The sequence below is a fragment of the Panicum virgatum genome, chromosome 9K (assembly GCF_016808335.1).
Source record: "Panicum virgatum strain AP13 chromosome 9K, P.virgatum_v5, whole genome shotgun sequence".
NCBI classification, from domain to species: domain Eukaryota; kingdom Viridiplantae; phylum Streptophyta; class Magnoliopsida; order Poales; family Poaceae; genus Panicum; species Panicum virgatum.
The window spans coordinates 41,040,100-41,055,775 of NC_053144.1; positions in this window are offsets into that span (position 1 = coordinate 41,040,100).

Below are 15,676 nucleotides of genomic sequence, written 5' to 3' on the forward strand. Positions count from 1 at the left end.
CGAGTTTCTGGTTCCCCTTTGAGATGTTTTCCTTTTCTTCTCAAGGGGTGGTTGAGGGGAAGGAATCGACGATGACCCATGTACACGACCTTTCTACAATTTTTTAGATACAAGCTGTCGGTTTCTTCTAGACAATGAGTGCATGCCTTGTATCCCTTATTCGACTGTCCGGATAGATTGCTAAGTGCAAACTAATCATTGATGGTAACGAAAAGCAATGCTCGTAGGTCAAAATTCTCCTATTTGTACTCGTCCCAAACACGTACACCTTCCTCCTTCCACAGCAGTAAAAGTTCATCAACCAACGGTCTTAGGTACACGTCAATATCATTGCCCGGTTGTTTTGGGCCTTGGATAAGCACCGGCAACATCATGTACTTCCGCTTCATGCATAGCCAAGAAGGAAGATTGAACATACAGTGGGTCACAGGCCATAAACTGTGACTGCTGCCCCACTCGCCGAATGGATTCATTCCGTTCGTACTTAAACCGAACCTTATGTTCCTTGTGTCGTTATCAAAATCTGAGAATTCTCTATCCACGTTTCTCCACTGGGACCCATCCGCAGGGTGTCTCAGCATCTGATCTTGCTTACGCTCTTCTTTGTGCCACCGCATCAATTTAGCATTGGATTTATTTCTGATAAAGCGCTTCAAACGTAGTATTTCTGGGAAATACCACATCACCTTAGCAGGAACTTTTTTCTTGACGGGCTCCCCGTCGACCTCATCAGGATCATTTTGCCTGATCTTGTACCATTTTGCATCACAGACAGGACAAGCATCTAGTTTCTCATATTCTTCACCTCGATAGAGAATACAATCATTAGGACATGCACGAATTTTCTGTACCTCCAATCCAAGAGGGCAAAAAACCTTCTTTGCTTCGTATGTTGTAGAGGGCAGTTCATTCCCCTCTGGAAGCATGTTCTTTATGATTCCAAGTAGCTCCTCAAATCCCTTAACGGTGACACCATTAGCTGCCTTCCACTGCAGTATTTCAAGTGTGGTACCCAACTTTTTAAGCCCCTGCTTGCAATCTGGATACAATAATTTTTTGTGATCCTCCAACATATTCTCAAACTTCTTTGACTCCTTCAAAGTTTCACAGTCTCTTTGTGAATCCACTAGAACCTGACCTAATGCATCAAGTGGTTGGTCTTCTGCTGCATTTTCTCGAGCCTCGTCCATTTCTTCAGCATCGTCTATGGGTTCATCTTCAAAGGCTCCCGCTTCATATAGATGAGCCCAGTCTGCAATATTATGATCATCATCTTCTTCACCATCTTACATCACAACTCCAGGTTCACCGTGCTTGGTCCAAAGAGTATAGTTATCCATGAAACCCTTTTCATAAATGTGGGCGTATAGAGTGCTTCTCTTAGAGTATTCCTTTTTATTTTGGCAAACGCGGCATGGACAACACATGAAACCTTTCGATGACTTGTGGGCCTCCGCCGCATCGAGAAAAGACTTTAGACCATTAATCCACGCCATGGTTCACCGGTCGCCGTGCATCCATTATCGGTCCATCGATCTACAATTTTGTATTATGTAACAACATTATTTTACTTGTATTCATATCATTTAATTTGGCACATAACATAATGAAATACAAAAGCCATTTCTGCGAATTTAACATTGAAATACAAAAGGTCCAAATATCCATCACATAACATGCTTAAATTACACAACATGATAAATAGAAGTCCAAATTAATATATAGATTACACTACATGCTAGCTACCTAATACAAACTACTCATAATGAGATCGTTGGACCAATGCCTCGTGAACTGCCTCGCGAAGTCTTGACACGGAACGGTCATATTCCGCCAGCCCCGACTCTTCACGTCTTCCATTATATCGAGCCATCAACTCACGATCATCATCTGTACCATGCAACTCGACATTAAATTCATGATAAAATTTGTGGCTTTCTTTGCCAAGGGAGAATATATGAAAAGCTTTCTTAATCAAACAACGAATACGACCGCTAACAAGACCAACGCTCTCAGCAGGGTGGAACTCAAACTAATTTCAGTACACTAATCAAATAAATGTAAAAAACTGAACAAATTATTAGAATTAAAATGAAAACATAAATTGTAAACCATAATTATTTTGACACTCTTCAATTCAACGCGAACACGTCGTTCCACGCCATAAGGGATGCGCAATCAATGTTCGCGGCTTTATTTCAGGCTCACTTTCACTAAAACCATCGAGAAGAAAAAAATGTTTGCTTCGAAACATATCTATGTCGTTAGCCTTGACCCTGCGGTGATGACACTGACATTCGGGGCTACTATTGACATCCACAACACAGTGCGGTACAATAGGACCCGATGAAGGAGTACGGCCTTGGTATGGATAATTTCATTCTCAACTCGCTCAAAGGTGAGGATTTTATTATTGGGACCAAGACCATACTCCTTCATCGCGTCCTCATATATACCGCACCGCATCGTGGATATCGATGCTAGCCCCGAATAGTAGTGTTTTCACCGAAGGATCAAGGTTAACGACATATTCATGATCCGAAACAGACATTTTTTAAACTTCTCGATGGTTTCCATATGAGCCCGAATAAATACATCATTAGAGTGCCAAAATAATGCAACTAAATGCATAACAAATACCAAACTAATTAACCATGCCACTTGAAAAAAATTGGAAAATCCCTATAAATTATCCATATTGAAACTATCCAATACACCTTCTCTAAATTCAAGTAATGGGTTCTATACATCTCAAATCCATCCATAAATCAAAGAAAACGTGCTCATTCTATATATTTCTAAAAAATCACAAATATCTCAAACTACAGAGAATGAAACAAATAATGAATACCATCAAACAAGAGAGTAAGAAGTTGCAAACCTTTAGTGCACTTGGATGAGTGAAATCCCCACAAAACAAAACTTGAGAAAATGGGGCAGCACCTCCTCTCTAACTCGTAATAGGAAGAAAGCCCGAGCTCGGTCAAATAGTTGGCTCGGGCTCGGGGAGGAAGAAGGCGAGCTATTTATAGTGGGCGAATTAGTACCGGCTGGTGGCTCCAGCCGGCACTAGAAGTCGCAATTTAGTACCGGCTGAAGCCCGGCTGAAGCCACCAGCCGGTACTAAATTGCTTGGCTCCATTTAGTACCGGCTGGTGGCTCCAGCCAGTACTAAGTGGTCACCTAGCTGTTGTGCCCGGCTATTGGTGGTGCACTTTAGTGCCGGCTGGTGGCTCCAGCCGGTACTAAATGACTCCAAGGGGTACTGTAGCTTTGGCCCGGTACTAAAGATGCACATTAGTACCGGGTCAAAGTGCGTCTGGTACTAACCTCCACGGACGAATGAGCAGTTTTCTGGCAGTGTGGGCTTCTCCCTTGATCTTTCAATTATGGGTCTGATGAGTACCTTGTGCATGTTGATCTCGACCATATCAATTTCCTGAGCCGAAGCAACATCACCTTGATTTATTTGGTATAAATCCAAGATTCTTTGATTCAACGTGATGCACCTGGGCTTGCTGATGTGTGCATGCAAAGCCTTTTACTTTTAACCATCCGATGCCTGGTCATTACAACTACAGGAGATATCTGGCCTCATCATCAAGGATCGGCTGATGTCAACACTTATTCATTCCTCGTGTACTTCTGACTGAAGAATCTAATAGCCAACCAAATATGTTCACACATCATATATCTTCCACATGCTAATTCATGCACATGCTAGTTCCACCTCATCGGCCCAATATTATGCATGAGGTGATATTCCCCAAATATCAGTTAGTCAAAATATTCTATCTCACGTTGTGAACTATCAGGCCGATAATATTCAAGTCATGCGCATATACCCTAGCCATTATCTTCAGTCTCTGTCAATCCGTCTAATCAACAATTACGCCATTTGATAATAGAAGCACGATCACTCGCTCTTTCACATTTTCTGAAACCATCGGCTCCATTAATAACCTTACTGGTTTTTAGCAATAATGCCAATACTAGTCAGCCGATGCCTTCAGACTTCAATGGATTAACGCTTAGCCGATTGAAACGTGCATCTTGTCATCGGCTGATGGTCACTGCTACACTCGTGCTCGGTCCACCTAGATCCCATAAACTTAAGGTGAACTCCTGATTATACTCAGTGAATATGACGGCCAATGCTCTTGTAAGAATCACTATATTGGCCTTCCCAGTTGAAATAATATATTTATCCAAGTTTTCTCTAACAATGTTTTCAGAATTTTCTACCCTTTGAAAGGTCAATATTATAGAGTTGAATCTCCCGTCATGGCCATTAACATCGGTCATGCCTGTTGTAAATAAGTGTTCACCAAACTGCACTAGTTTCTTGATATTCCCAACTCTAACCAATCTTTGTTTAATGGCCAATTGTTTTGCAGAGGATCTTTCAAAATCCAGCCTTTCTTCATGCCGTTCTTGTCTTCCTGGTTCTTCAGCCAACAGTTGCACCCCAGAATTGATAGATTTCAACTCTTCAGACTTTTTAGAGATTAATAATTCAGAGGGAGCCTCCTCATCTTCGATATTGGCTAAGATTTTATCTTCAATATTGTCATCCTTTAATTTTCTGGACACTCCAAAAGCCAATATTTCAGATTCAAACTCCCCGTCCTGGCTGTTTACAATATACTGCTGATGAATTATTGGCTCCGATTGTTGCATAACCGGCTGACGAATATCTGGCTGAAGTTGTTACATGATCGGATGTTGTACAACCGGTGACCCTTCAATCAGCTGTTGCACACTTAATTGTTGAAGCTGACAAGTCGCATGACAAACCGACGTCTGTAGCAGATAATAATTTGATTGTTGTGGAATAGCCGTCGATGGTTGATAACTCATCGGCTGATAAGCCGATGCCTATGGTTGGTAACCGCCTGGCTGTTGTGGTTGATAACTCACCAGTGAAGGGGTCAACGTCTGTAACTGATAGCTTGTTGGCTGTTTTAACTGATAAACCATAAGGTGCGGTTGCTGAACCACAGGCTGTGGCTGTTGAACTGTTAACCATGGTTGCGGATAAGCTATCGGCTACGGTTGCTGAACCACAGGCTGTGGCTATTAAACTGTTAACCATGGTTGTTGATAAGCTATCGGCTGCGGTTGCTGAATCACAGGCTGTGGCTGTTGAACTGTTAACCATGGCTGCTGATAAGTTATCGGCTGCGGAGCTGATGTATAATATTGATAGCTGCTTGTCTTTGCCGATGTTTGATGCTGAAAAACCATCGGCTGTGAGGTATGATAATCAAACTAATGAACAATTTTACCAACATCCATACGTTTGACTATATTAGTCGCCGTGTTCGCCAGGCTATTAATCCAGTTGATCATTGCTTGTTTCATAGCTTGCTCGAACATCTCCGTTGGAAAACTTATGATATCGTCGGGTCCCACTAGGCATGCCAAAAAATGTGTTGACACAAAAATCAACACACTGGAATCTGAAGCCACCGTTTGCCAAGTTTCAGAATGCAGACCAAGTGTGCCAGTCAATCTGACCTGTTGATTGACAAGGAAACAGGGTAAATGTTAAATTCGAGGGAATATCGGCTGGAGTTCCGAAGATCCCTCACAGGCTGTATCGGCATGTGATTGCCGATACAGAAAGCGACAAAATCAGCTCGGTCAGTTGAATTGAAATAGACGATCAGCTAGGTCAGCCGATGTGCATGGGGAGTAGTGTAAAGGCTACGAATGTGTAACCTAAACAATGCTATCAGACAATCACTTGGAATAGATCTAATCGACTATATGATGTTTCGAATAAAATAACACGATAAGCGGCCGATCAAACATATTCCAAAGCGGGATAGATATCAATAAAAGCTAAAACAACAGGTAAAACCTATAGAACTAGCAAATATCGATAAATTGTGAATCAATCTAGACGAGACAACAGCGATACACCCGGAAATCAAAGCCTAAATATAATTCGATAACTTTTGAATAGATCTGAACGAAGCAACAACGATGCGCCCGAAAGCTAAAGCTCATATTTACTCGGTAAATGAAAACTTACCAGCAGATCAAGTCGCTCGAATGTGAGGTGTCCTTGATCAACTTGAAAGAAGTCGCAGAAAAAAGAAAATGGCGAAGTCGCTGACGAAAAAGTAAATTGCAAGGAAAAAGTAGGGTTTGTTGATTGATCGTGTGATAAAATCTTCCACAATAGGTGGGGATACATATTTATAGTCTAGACAACCTAGCCGATTCGGCACATCAAACTTGCTAATGAAGAAATACCATAAAAAGGACATAAAAAGATACATGGACTCTAATTCCCTTTTATAAAGTAAAGTCCTTCTCAATTAAGCCTCCTTCCGATCCATCCGCGAATAGGCAAATCTGCATGTGCGATCAATTTGGACCTCTTCCCATACGACAACATGCTTTCTTTATTCAATTACCTTGCCATGCACGTCCTGCCCTTGGCCTTCTTGTACACGAAGCTTCCTTTGCCGTGACTTGCCTCCACAATCAATAATAAAATAATCCGGCAAGGCGCTAACCATATTTGATTAAGAAATACTCTTGGCGTGATGTACTGCATGCATGTCTTATTAGCTTCTTGCCTCCCTTGCCTCTACGTATGAATTTCCAACAAGCAAGCTTCCGGCTTCATCAACAACAACCTTTGAATACCGGCTTTCATATTGACACAAATAGCCGATTGCTTCATAATTCCTATTACATCGGATTTACCAAAATTCGGTGTCAACAGAACACTTGCAACCGAATAAGCATCCGTCGAGGTACAAGCGGAGAAGAGTGCCAACAAGCCCGGCACTTTCCCCGACTCCTCCTCACTCTCCTCCTAACCTTTCTACACCTCTTAGACTGCCTGAAGCATCTAAGATGAAGGCCTCCAAGTTCCAAAGAGAAGAGAGGTGAGTTGTGTTGGGTGTGGTGTGTTCTTCATTCCTTCAACCCCCTTGTATTTATAGGAGGGAGCCACGGCCAAGGGGAGCTCCATCTGCAGGTATACCTCCAAGAACCGATCTATACATCCAATGAGCTAGCTGTTATCGCCATAAATTAACAGGGTTAATTTATGGGCCGCGAGTGAGTTGGGCTTAATGAAGAGATTGAAGAAGGCTTACGAATCGGCTCCTGCGTGAGCATTTGGGCCCTATAGGCCGTGTATCATTAGATTTAGTACAGATTGAGTTAGAGATAGAGTTCGATATGGACACATTAGTTTAGATTATTTCCCAAGTCTCCAGACTATAAATATGTACCCTATGATATTCGTAAAAAAAGAGAATGTCATCACGTTTTGCAGTCACGTTTCAATCTTTACTAATTCTCGTTGCATAGAATTAGTTGCATGGAGACAACACCTTGCTTCTTTTCTATCTAGTAGATCCAATCTGTTATGGTTTGTTCTTATTTTATAAGGATTAGCTCAATATCTGTTAGGTTAGGCCCTGCAAACGGATTGGATGTTCCGGTGATGTAATAGATGCTTTATCTTAGCCTTGATAGGGATTGTTTCGGGAATCGGCTCTTGCTAGTTCTTAGGTCTCTGTTTTTTGTTATGGTTTAGTTATCTGTTGTGTTCGCTAGGCCTAGTTACGTGTAGGATTTTCCGATCTAGCGATGAGGCTTTTACAGTCATGGATCAGATCAGCTAGATTTAATTGAAGCAAGTTTTTCATAATTATTTGTTTTATTCATCAATATCCGGATAGATGCAGATCCAATCTGACACCGGGACACGATCGGCTCCTTAAAGCCGATGCAAGAGTCGTCCCGGGGAGCCGACCACGGCTCAGACTTACGTTTCCATGTTTTTGTGTATGCAGGCAAATTGTTGCAAGCACGTTTGCACCTTCCTGATCGGGTATAGGTCAGGTGGCACGCCTTACATTCTCCAGAATCCTCGGCGTGTGCCGGATTGCGGGCCGTTGTCCGAGGAAGCAGTGCCTGCCAGCGCCCCGGCGACCTCCCGGCTCTTCGTGTTGCCTGTTGCTACTCGTCGGTGGGTTTTGACCGACAACACATTCTGGCACGCCCGGTGGGACATTCATCAGCAACAACGTTCACCGCAGAGATGACATGACTTCAGGACCAAGCACCGGTTCTGCCGGTCACTAAACCTGTCATGTATGAAGAGCTGACTCCAGAACACAAGCAAAAATATGATGAGGTCAAAGCTCAGTTCGAAGCCGATCTCATCGGCTCTTTCGAGAGGACCCGCAACCACGACATCAGGTGGAAGGGGTTCTCACCAGAGGGCACTCTCGACAACGTTGATCTGTCTGTGCCATCAGAGGAGCGCACTAGAGCCCTACGCCAGGAGATGAACTACATGGTGGCTCACACGCTCCATCGGCACTCAGAAAGCCTGGTGAATGAGCTCGAGCGTATGGTACATCGCGTCGTCCAGGAGGTGATCAAGAACTAGTACTCCTCGTCAGGACCAATCTTGGGGATTCATAGGGGGGAAGCCTCGCTCCAGTCTAGGCCGCCATTGCCATATTCACTCGCAGCAGCAGGACAGCAAAGCTCACCGATCTACGTCGTCTACAAGATCGGTGGTGACCCTGGAGAAGGCCAGTTCCTGAAATAGCCACCTAAGGAGATCCCGCATGGCTACACGTGCGTGTACATACCTGACAATATCAACCCAACACACACGGGGCAGCGGGTGGGTACAGGGGCTTCAGGAGCAGACACAGAGAAATAGGCATGGCTGGCAAAGTACGCTACCGGGCCGAGTGCTGAGCCCTCGGCCCCAGGAGTTCTTAGTGTGGAGCAGGTCAGTGCAATACCAAGAGACCAATTTGGCATCCTGCCCAAGAGAAAGGCGGTCGGCTATTCCAAGCCGTATCCAAGTGACTACGATTTGATCCCGTTGCCACCCAAGTATCGGCTTCCGGAGTTCACCAAATTCAGCGGATCAGAAGGAGCCAGCTCCATTGAACATGTGAGCCGATACCTAATGCAACTTGGGATGGTTTCAGTATCAGACCCTCTGAGGGTCCGTTTCTTCTCCCAGTCTCTCACAGGTTCAGCTTTTGGATGGTATACATCACTGCCCCCAGATTCGATCCAGACTTGGAGGCAGCTGGAAGATCAGTTTCACACCCAGTATCATTCAGAGGCTGTTGAAGCCGGGATTGCCGACCTCGCCCAAGTCAGGCAGAAGCGAGGTGAAAGTGTCTCAGAGTACGTGCAGTGCTTCCGAGAGGTCAAGAACCGATGCTACACGTCGCGCATAACAGAAAAGGAAGCGGTTGATCTAGCAGTTCTAGGACTCGCTAAGCCGATCAAGGATCTGGATTTTCAGTTGGAATTCACCTCTCTGGCACATATGGTGCAGAAGCTTACGGCGTATGAACACTACCACCCTGATCTATACCAGGAAAAGTTCAAGTGCCATGTCAATATGGCCCAAGCTGGTGATTCCGATGATTCTGGCGAGGAACAAGAAGTGGCTGTAGCAGAGTGGACCCGGGGGGCAAACCCCGTCCGTGCAAATGGGTCAAATAGAAGGGGCTTGTGAAGGGCTTTGACTTTGATGTGGCCAAGGTAGAGCAGATATTCGATCTACTGCTCAAGGAATAGCAATTGAAGCTCCCAGAGAATCACAAGCTACCAACGGCACAAGAGCTGCAGGGGAGGCTGTACTGCAAGTGGTACCACTCGTTCACCCATGCCACGAATGACTGCAAGGAGCTGTGTCGGCAGATCCAATCAGCTATCAAGCAAGGCCGATTAATTCTGGCCCAACACACGATGAAAGTGGACCGTCAACCATTCCCACAAGCTAACATGGTAGAGCTGTCGGATCTTGGACCTGAGGGCCAGAATTTGGCGATTCAGATCAACATGGCAGGACCCATCTGCCGTCGTGTCGAGCAGAGGAAAGAGGCAGTTTCTGGCAAACAGCCCCAGGATGAACACAAGCTGGAGCAGCAACATGTGACTGAAGAGCAAGTGCGTCACATCCGCAATCAGCTCCCAGCTTCTAATCGGCTTCTAGAAAAATACCAGTATCAGTACAAGTTGCACCGCCGATACGAATCGGAAGAGGATGAGTACGAGCACCGCACAGGGAGGACGCTGGGGAGATGCCAGGCTATACGAGACCACTGGCATTGCCCGTTCTTCAGGTACTGCTGGAATTCCGGCATGAGCCGATTGCCTACTATAGATGATTGCTTGGAGTGCAGGCCTCGGGGACGCCAGCAAGACGAGACATCGGTGTTCCAGCGCTTAGGGCCCAGAACACATCATGATGGCCGTGTGAGGCGGCCATCTAGGGATGATCTCGAGCCAGAAGAAGAAGATAAGTATCATCGTCCACGATGGTGTCTTGACAGGCTCAGCCGATCACAGAAGTGCAGAGTGCAGCGCTTGCGCAATCTTGAGGAAGCTGAAGCAAGGTACCTTGACGTGCTGAGGAAAGCGCGTCCGGATCTCGCAGAGAAAGTTAGGCGCCCGCAAAGGGTGGAAAGGCGCCCTCCAAGGAAGGAGTGGCGCCCTAAGCAGCCAAGAGCCGATGACAAGCCATCGGCTGATGTGAACATGGTGTTCGTGCTCCCGTCGGAGTTTCGGGCGCCCCAACCGGAGGAATTGGCCATCGCGCAGCTGGATCTCGGCCCACAGCCGATCATCTTCGAGAAGCCCAAGGAGAAAAGCTACAAGCACCTGAAGGGATTGTATCTCAAGGGCTTCATCGACGGCAAGCCTGTGAACAGGATGTTGGTCGACACTGGCGCCACAGTCAATTTGATGCCATACTCAGTACTGCGCCGATTGGATCGTTCTACTGTTGATCTCATCAAGACCAACGTCATGCTTAATGATTTCAACGGCCAACCGTCAGAGGCACAGGGCATCCTCAATGTGGAGTTGACAGTTGGCCGCAAGACTGTCCCAACCTCGTTCTTCATCGTCAACAGTAAGAGTACATACACAGTGCTGCTTGGGAGGGATTGGATTCACGCCAATTGTTGTGTTCCTTCCACGATGCACTAGTGTTTGGTCCAGTGCGATGGCGATGAAGTGGAGGTGGTCCGTGCAGACGACTCCAGCGAGGTTTCTCTCGCAGACATGAACGCCTGGGACGTGGAAGGGCAAGGGCCGATCTCAGAGATCGCGCTGGAAGACTGTGATCGGATTGAAGCGACAAAAAACGGGCTGAGGCTAGTCTTATCCACTGGCCTCACAGAGTAGACACATCCTGGCAAGCTACGGAATTCAGCAAGGTTAGAGAGGCCGGTCCCAGCGACCGGCCCCAAAAAATGAGTAATATATACTTTTGGTTACAATTGTTACATTATGTACAAACAATGGCATTTGCTGAGCATTCAGTTTTGAATAATAACGGAAATGTGGGAACGGCCAGCCTGTGCGGTTGGCCGGAAAATTTTTCTTGTTATCTCCCTGTGTTTGCTGTCGATGTTGATCTTTCAGACGGCGGCAAGTTAGGGTACGGGTTTACGTCTACTGACGATTTGGAGGAAGTCGATATCGGTCCCGGGGATAAGCCGCGACCGACATTTATCAGCAAAAAGTTAGACCCGATCTTACGTGAGCAAATGATAGCATTGTTGAAGGAGTACCGGGACTGTTTTGCATGGGATTATACTGAGATGCCCGGTCTGGATAGAAACATCGTCGAGCATCGGCTCCCGCTTAAGAAAGGATTTCGGCCGTTTCAGCAACCAGCACGTCAGATGAAGGCCGAAGTCCTAGAGGAGGTTAAGAAAGAGGTGCAAAAAATGCTGCATGCAGGATTCATCAGGCCATGTCAGTATGCGGAGTGGATCTCCAGCGTGGTCCCTGTGCAAAAGAAAGATGGCCGATGGCGAGTCTGCGTGGATTTCAGAGACCTCAACAGAGCAACGCCAAAAGATGAGTATCCGATGCCTGTTGCAGAAACATTGATCAACGCAGCAGCTGGTCATAAGATGATGAGTTTTATGGATGGTAATGCCAGCTACAACCAGATTTTTATGGCCCTAGAGGATGTACAAAAGACCGCGTTCAGAGTACCAGGTTGTAGCGAAAATGGCCTCTCATGCCATATTTCAATATAATGTTTTGGCGATTGATGACACACACAACACTTGGACTAATATGATTGTTAAGATGAACATTCCCAGGCTTTTAGGTTCAAGTGATGACAAAGAGAAGATAGGCATAGCTAGGCCCGAAGCTCTTCGGTCCAAGGGACAAGAATTGAGGCATTTTGCTATCATCGGTTAAACCGACGTAAGGCAAAATGAACTCACCGGTGCAATCACAGAGAAGGTCTGCGGGCTAGGGTTTAACACCGGATTAACCGACGTTGAAGAAAATGTATACGTCGGTGCATTGGCAGATGAAGACCGAGGAAATTACATACACCGGTTGAACCGACGATGCATCGGTCAATTGCATCGGTTCAGTTGTCCATAGAGGTGGTTTTTGGAGGAACGTGAAGAAGTAACAATCACCGGTTAAACCGACGCCAATTTTACATACACCGGTTGATTGCATCGGTTAAACCGGCGATACACCGGTTAATTGCTAACGGCTAGTTTTTCAAGTAGCAGTTTACATACACCGGTTAAACCGACGATGGCTTTGGAGGTACGTCGGATTAACCGGCGTTAAGCGTTTTTCTGGCAGCTTTTCTCCAACGGCTATATTTGCTTGGGCTGCCTATATATACCCCCAAGGCCGGGTCATTTAAAAGTGCTGGAGTTCAAGGAAGTATACAAGAGCTAAAGATCATCTCCAACCACCATAGAGCTTCATTGTACATCATATAGGCTTAAGCACACTTGTGAGAGTGCTTAGTGCTTGTAATAGGGATTAGTTCTTGCGAGAGCTCCCTTGAGAGAAGTCTTGCTGCGGCAAGCAACTTGTGATCCGTCGTGTGACCCTCCGTCTTGGTGTGGAGTGGCAACGACACTTTGTGCGGGGGAAGAGGAGGCCCCCTCCTTAGTGGAGAAGCTCCGTAGTGGATTTCGGCCGGGTGACCGAGAGAGACGGTGGCGGTGCACGAGACTCGGTGTCTTGTGGGCACTTGCCTTTGCTTGCCGGCATCGCCATTGGTGGCGTAGTGCAAGACGGTGATCGGAAGAGCCTCGGTGTCCCGTGGACGTAGGCGTTTATGCCGAACCACGTTACATGACCGTGTCTACTCGGGAGTTTGCATCCCTCTTGCACTTACCTCTTTACTTACCGCATTACGTTTCCGCACTTACTCTACCTTGCATACTTTTACTTTCCTAGTTAGTTTGATTAGGATTAGCTAGGTTGCAAGTCTTTTTAGGGGTTAGTAGAGAGTAGCATAGATAAACCTTAGTCATAACTAGCATGCGTAGGACGTGTTAGGTTTATCTTATGCAAGTAGTTTGAGCCCTAGGTTAAAAAGCGATTAGCGACCCTATTCACCCCCTCCCCCTCTAGGGTCGGACACCCCGGTGATCCTTACACAGGTGCGGTCGGGTTGTTCGAGTACTTGGTCATGACCTTTGGTTCGAAAAATGCCAGTGCAACGTATCAACGTGCCATGAATTACATTTTTCATGATCTCATCGGCAAGTTGGTAGAGATCTACATTGATGATGTCGTGGTCAAGTCCACATCGGGTGGTGGACATCTGGAAGATTTGCGTCAGGTCTTGGAGCGAACTCGAAGGTTTGGGCTTAGAATGAACCCAAAGAAGTGCGCCTTTGGTGTCTCAGCCGGTCAGTTCTTAGGATTTCTGGTGCATGAGTAGGGAATCGAGATCGGCTTGAAGAGTCAGGAAGCTGTAAGGACAATGAGACCGCCTACTACGAAGAAGGAGTTACAAAAGCTCATCAGCAAAATCAACTTTATCAGACAATTTATCTCCAATATGTCTGGGCGCATCAAGCCGTTCATGGGTTTGGTGAAAATCAAGTCTGATGCTGAGTTTCGCTGGGGGGCAGAGCAACAGAAGGCTTTCGATGAAATCAAGGAGTATCTATCGAGGCCTCCAGTGTTGGTTCCACCCCAGCAAGATAGGCCTTTCTACGTGTACCTGTCCGTGGGTGACACTTCCATTGCTTCGGTATTGGTTCAAAAGCACGACGGCCAGGAGAAGGTGGTTTTCTACCTCAGCAGTCGCATATTAGATGCCGAGACCCGGTACCTTAAGATCGAGAAGCTTTGCCTTTGTTTATTCTTTACATGCACAAAGCTTCGTCATATTTTGCTCTCGGCGGAAATGATTGTCATCTGCAAATCGGACGTCATAAAGTATATGCTGTCAGCTCCAGTTCTGAAAGGCCGGCTCGAAAAGTGGATGTTTGCATTATCGGAGTTCGATATCCGATATCAGCCTACGAAGGCAGTCAAAGGACAGGCACTGGCGGATCTCGTGGCAGACAGGGTCAGCACCGATATAGCTGCGCTGTTTATACGTGCTTGGGCCATGTTTTTTGACGGATCGGCATGCGATGATGGATGCGACGTGGGAATTCTGTTGGTGTCACCTCGAGGGGTGACTTATTCCTTTTCCATCAGGATGACTGCTCCATGCACTAATAATTTAGTAGAATATGAAGCCGTGTGCAGAGGGATGGAATTACTCCTGGAAGCTGGTGCAGAGGCAGTGGAAGTATTTGGGAATTCGAAACTGGTGATTTCTCAGCTCACGGAAGAATATAAATGTGAGAGCGAGGCTCTTTTCCCAATATGGATGCAATGCCGTGAGTTCATGTCACAATTTAGGTACAATAATTTCCACTGGATACGCAGAACTCTGAACAATGAAGCCAGTGATTTGACATAGATGGCTTCCGGTTACAAGGAAACAGCCGATAGGGTCGATGTGGAGGTTCAGTTCCTAGAACATGGAGACTGGAGAGCCGATATCTTCAATTATTTGAAGAATTCGGCTTGGGGGGCACCCAGAAGGATAAGACTCAAAGCCATGAAGTATGTTCTGATTGGGGATGATATGTTCTACAGGACTTTGGAAGGGCTGCTGCTTAAATGTCTGGGACCTGCAGAGTCGAATCGGCTCTTGCATGAGATTCATGAAGGAGCCTGCGGCACTCATCAATCGGCTCATAAGATGAAGTGGCTGATTAGGCGATCGGGATATTACTGGCCTACCATGCTTGAAGATTGCTTCAAATATTACAAGGGATGTCAGGCATGTCAGAGATTCGGCAAGATTCAGATAGTGCCAGCTTCAGTAATGAATCCTATTATTAAGCCATGGCCGTTCAGGGGTTGGGCCATGGATATGATCGGCCAGATTAATCCGCCGTCTAGCAAGGGCCACCAATGGGTGTTAGCTGTTACAGATTATTTCACGAAATGGGTTGAGGCGGTACCCATGAAGTCGGTGGCATCAAGAGATGTGATTAGTTTCGTCAAAGAGCACATCATTCATAGGTTTGGGATCCCTCAGACCATCACGACCGATGGAGGGTCGGTCTTTATTTCGGAGGAATTTAGAAAGTTTGCCGATGACACGGGGTTCAAGCTGATCAGATCATCTCCATATTATGCCCAGGCTAATGGACAGGCTGAAGCATCCAACCAGAGCCTTATCAAGCTGATCAAGAGAAAGATCGATGAATATCCTAGGCGTTGGCATGAGATATTGTCAGAGGCTTTGTGGGCATATCAAATTTCGTGTCACGGATCCATCAAGACGTCACCATACCATCTGGTC